Below are 6,000 nucleotides of genomic sequence, written 5' to 3' on the forward strand. Positions count from 1 at the left end.
GTCAACACTTGGTTTTATTCATGATGGAAAAATTCTCGCACGTGGCATGGCAGTAGTCGTGAAAAATCTTGCACGGGTCTTGTGAGGTAAGCTGATGTTAATTAGCTTAAGTTTAATAAGCTTAAGCTTAAATTTAAGACTATTTCGCAAAAAACGATGGTTTCATAAGCAAGTAATATTGTTGATGGTAATTAAAAGATTAAACTTATGGCTTAAATCATCAAGTAAATCCAGGAGATCTGGTACAAATTAATAAGGTGAAACATGAAATTTGGCAGGTACAGAATACACGTCCCAGGTCACAGGTCACAAGTGCAGGTCATTGCTCTGTTGATAAATAGAAGAAATAAATATCTGAAATAAGCTAAAACTCATTCGGGTTTTGATTCCTCATGAAGAGAGTTTGTTATGTTGTCGACCTTTGTATCAGTTGGGAAATTAACGTGCATGTATCGCATAGCGAGGCAGAAACACGAGTCAGCTTTGGATACATACCTGCCTTGAACTCTTCCGGTTTTCCCTGGAGTCTCCAAGTTTTTCATAAAATCTCCCGGTCTCCTGGTTAGAGCACCAAATCTCGCAGGAAATGCCTTCTGTGGCCTTTTTCAAAATTTTTTCATCAATTTCGTCATTTTTGAGAGGTCAAAAAGGAAAATAAAACAAGAAGTGGATTTAGTGCTCTTATTTTTAGCTGAACTCAAATGGAAAATGTAATGAAGAGCAGTCAAATTGATAAATATTTAACAAGCATAATAATTGGTCAGAAATCAACCAATCAAATTGCACAGTAGATGGTAGAAAGTTGGTGTGGTTTCCGCACGCTGTTATCGACATCAGGAACATTCAGACAGCCTTTGGGTGATTTTTGGAGAGTTTTCAGACATTGTAGAACCCGACATTCTTACAATGCAAAGATTTTTAGACGTCTCCAGATTTTTGTACTGTGGGGGTTGGCAGGTATGTGGATGATAGTTGTAGTGATGTCATTGATTGTAATGTCGAGTTGCATTAAGGTTTCCAAGCAACATAACTTTGATTGGGTGCAATGAAAGGCTTCAGGATATGTTTATTTCCTGAAAAGATATGCATTAGGTCAAACCACTTGTTTTCAATAATCTTCCGACTCTCTAAGAATTACAAGCTCGGTTGTAGAGGAACATGTGCTCGAGTGCATGCACTGCGCACGCTCAAAATTGATTATGTAACATCTCCACCCTAAAATGAGCTAGCTGGAAAGCAAAACTGTGCAACAAGCACTAACAGCAATAATAGATTTTTAAAAAAACTATCTAATGAACAACAAAAAATCTAATAAATGAAGTGATAAACAAGACTTTTCATAAGTCTCTGTATCGTTAACATGCCAGAAGAGTTCTAAAGGTAGAGGCTCATAAGTCTAATCTAGTTGTCTTCTTCACTACATGACTGCTCCTAGTTGTCATTGGTATTAAAGTTAGCATTGCCTTGGTCAGAAGGCACTAGTGACTGGCTGGCTGCTCGGGTTAGTTCTGGTGACCCAGGGGTCCCACTCACATATTTTAATGACAGGGGGGTGCAACAGAGGTTCATATTTTATACCCCCAAAAAATCCCAACTTCAGAATTTGTCTACCCAAAAAAATCCCTACTTTTTTTAGCATACCCAAAAAAATCCCTCAGTGTTTTTGCATCAGCAAATTTTATTATTTATCTTCTGGAAAGCTAGAACATGCCAACTTCAACTTTGGTTTTGGTCAAAAACAAAACTACCGTATTTATTCGAACAAGCACCCAACCTCGAATTAGCGCCCACCTCGAATAAGTGTCCATCCTAAAGGCAGAAAAAGTTAATAAGGGCCCAGCCTCGAATAAGCGCCCACCTCCTCCTCCTCCTCCCAATCAAACTCAAATAAGCGCTCACCCCCACCCCACCCACTTGAGTGAATAAATTTTAATAAGAGACTTTCCCGAGGACGGAGTTTTCTTCAGAGTATTTTAGAGAAACCTTGCTTTGTTACTTCTTCGCGTTTTGTTATTAGCATTTATTGTTTTGTTGCAAAATAAACATACTTCACTTGCTGAAAATGGTGAAAATTTAATAAGTGCCCAGCCTCGAATAAGCGCCCACCTCAAATAAACGCCCACTCTCAAGGTCCAAAAATTTAATAAACGCCCAGGGCGGTTAATCGAATAAATACAGTATACAAAAACAAATACGAAAAGCTCGCATGACTGTTATAGTGTCTCTTCATCCGGTAATTACTTTTCACATAGATTACAATCTCAGAAATATCCTGTAATACCACACAAGCAGTAAATTGCGCTTATGTTATTGTTGATTTGAGCTGATGAAAAATACAATACCCAAAAAAATCCCTGTGTTGTTTTCGCGACCCCAAAAAATCCCGACGTCTTTCATAGACCCCAAAAAATCCCTTTTGGCCAAAATGTCAGACCCAAAAAAATCCTTCGGACCCCCCCCGTCATTAAAATATGTGACTGGGGCCCCTGGGTCTGGTGATGACAACTGAGGATAGGCTGTAGGTTTTGATAGGCCTCTCTTTGTTAAAAGACTCTCTTTGTTGCCATAAACATGGCCCGCTCTCTTCTCTAAGGGCTTCAGCTGTACTCTATTGCACCTTAGCTCATGCAGACCCATCAGCTGTCTTAACAATGTAGGACTGTGGCTCACTGGCCTCTTCCTTCACCTGTGCTGGAGTCCAAGTCTTGGTTCTTGGCTGGAACACGACTACCTCCTCACCTTGATATAGGTTTTTGAAGTTTGAGTGTCGATCTACTATCGTATTGTTTTCTCTGGATGTGCTGTTGGTTCTGCAGTTGTTCTCTGTGGCTAGCAAGGTCTTGAGAACATTGAACTCATCCACTGCTTGGTAACTGTGTGGGGTAATCTCTGTGGCTCAGCAGTTGGGCAGGCGATGGTAGGTTGTTGTCTATGGGTGTGGAACGGTATGTCGACAGTGCTAGATAGGGGTCTTTCCCTGAGGCTTCCGCTTATCCTAGAAGATTCATTACTATCTGGGCTGTTGTCTGTGAAGCCATTACTCTGATGATACAGTGGTGAACTTGTCACATGGTCAATGCGTGACTGTTTGCAAAAGGCTGCGGATTCTTGGCTGCTACAGTGTGTATTCTGGGGCCTGTTGTCAGTATGTGATTGAGGTAAGCTTTCTATGATGGGGTACTTGCTGTAGAAGTCTGGTATCAGCAAGTACTGTCCTCCTTGATAGTTGAACAGATCTGTAGGAAATTTTTGCCAGGGAAAACAGGGTACATTGTGAGGATGCAAGAGTTCCTTTTGCTAACGTTTCAAGAACTGTATGCAGGTGGGGCAGTTAGTGGTCATGTTCATAAATTATATCTGTTGAGATGCCTAGCCAAAAGATACAGTCTCTAGCTTTCAACTGACACTTTTCTACACCAAGGTGGCCTTGATGGATGATTTGTGGCATCTGGGTGCGCAGGTCACTCGGGATCAGAGGCCGGTGTCCCTTTAGGATAAGGCCATTTTCGACACTAGGGTCTTCTCTGAAATTCTAGAATTCTTTTAGGTCTGAAGGGCATTCATTTGGATACTCAAGCTACCCTTGGGGAATGTCATCTTTCAGATGGCTGGCTGCCGTGGCTTGTTTGGTTTCATATTTCATCTAACTTAGCTGGGCTAGCAGGCGGGGTGTTTGTAATCACATTGACTTCAAGAAGGGTTACTCCTTGGTCTTCTTCAGGAGGTTCCATGCAACGATTCCAGAAAGGACATCAGCAATTAAGCGGACACCTCTACTAAGTGGACGCGGACACCTAAAAAGTACCTGAAATGGTCATCTCTATTGTTGCCAACCTGTATTAAACAGACACTTGTATTTAAATTCCACCACCCAACATGCCAGACACCGGAAATGTGAAGATTACCTCGAATTGCCACCCACAAATTTTTCAATTTTTACATTAAAAAACGTGACTGGACGAACTTATTTGATTAGTTTCACAGTACAGGATTGTTTTCTATTTTGTTTTGTTTGTATAGAGCTTGTTTCACTCATCTGATTTCTTCAAATTTGAGTTGCAATCTATGTTTATGGTACTATGATCAATTAGTTCACTTTGATAAAGAAATTAATGCAAACGTCTATCATTATAGTCTCTGGGAGTATTATAAACGCTTCCACTGTTCATTTGAATGGCATTTGACACCTCATATGATGTTATATATTGAAACCTGTATTAGGTGGACACCCTGTATTAAGCGAACACTACAGCATTCCCCAAGGGTGTCCGCTTAATACAGGTTTCACTGTACGTGTATAGTATCAACCATTCAAACAGTTAGCCAATCAGTTAATCAATCATTCAGTAATTCATCAGTCTATCAACCATTCAAACAGTTAGCCAGGCAGTTTATCAACCAATGAATCAATCAATTATTAGTTAAAAATAGTCAGCCATTCAGTCAGTCAATTAGCCAGTCAATAAATGCAGAAAATTTTTCAAACTCTGTGCAAAGATAGTTTTAGGATACATACATGTACACTGTTTTTCAATGTTTTTGCAATGTTACCCGAATGTCTTGTCTAATAGTCAAATGTTAGAGTCATCTATTGCTTGCATGATGATTGTAAATCATGTGACCATTTTAATGCCCTGTGCATGTATATTGGCACTAGGTCCAGGCCCCTACCATTGCTAAATGTTCGGCTAAATTCTCTGAAGGGTAGTATTTAATCAAGTCCAACACTGAGTAGGGATCCAGGAGGCCTAGATCTATCAGCAATACGTCACATTAAGAAGTCTTTAAGAGTGTCTTGAATTGACAAAAATTGTTTGTTTGTCATTATGTCAGTAGAAAAAAGAAAAAATCTAATTGGGAACATTCATTTAGGTGATTAACAAAACTGCCTTGCTCAGTTGTTGCCATTCTGAATGACTGATTTGCTGGCTATCTGACTGTCTGAACAAATGACCTGCTAACTGACTTACCTATTGGCTAACAACAGGGATAAGAGTGACAATGGGGAGAACAGTGACAACACTGACAACTGTGACCACAGTGACACTAGGGATATGTGTATTCTAGGTAGGAGGTACATATCACTAGAAATATGTGTTCTTGGTTAAGGGATAAGTGTTCCCCTACCCAGGAACACATAATTCTAGTGATATGTCCAATACTCGGGAAACACATATCGCTACTGGAATGTGTTTCCCCTACCCAGGGCTCGAAATTAACGTTTGCAAAATGCGAGTGATTTTGATAATCTGTGAGTGGAAGAAATGTCCACTAACAAACATTTGTGAGTTAGAATCATCCACGTCTCCAAAGCAAAGGGAAAGAATTTCCTAGTGTTCTCACCAGTTTGCTAGTGGAAAAAATCTTACTAGCAAAAATTTGCAAGTGCACTGAAAAAGTAAATTCAAGCCCTAACCCAGAAACACGTATCCGTAGTGATAAGTGTTCCTTTACTCAGGAAACACAATTAACCAGTGATATGTGTTTCCCTACCTGGAAAACAAATATTACTAGTTCCCCTATCCAGGAAACAGTCATACCACTCTCAATGCTGACATCGATATGATGTTGAGAGAGAGTGAATCTCTAGAAGGCCTCATCATATTAAGTGATTTGGAGAAATTAAAAGCATATCAGTTTTGTTGAGCTGGTTAGTCATGGTATTCAATGTCTCTCCCTTTTTAATACCTGCTATCTTATAATTTATACACCCCCAGAATTTGCCTGGAGTGCCTGGTGTATTTATTAAAATAAATACACCAGGCACTTGTCAGATCATTTATAGTAATCAGGCCAAGGTGCTTATTCAAATGTGGCTGCTAATTAAACATTCATGGAAGTATGGTATACTAGAATTTGGTCTGTTCTGGAAATTGTTGTTATTTTACATGTAGTAAATTAATGATGAGTGAATTAATGAGCTGAAGTACATTTTCATTTGTTTCCAGATCAGATGCCCCAGATTGGATTGCGATCAAGACTTCAGCAGCCTGGATTTAG

The sequence above is a fragment of the Porites lutea genome, chromosome 12 (genome assembly GCF_958299795.1).
Source record: "Porites lutea chromosome 12, jaPorLute2.1, whole genome shotgun sequence".
NCBI lineage: Eukaryota > Metazoa > Cnidaria > Anthozoa > Scleractinia > Poritidae > Porites > Porites lutea.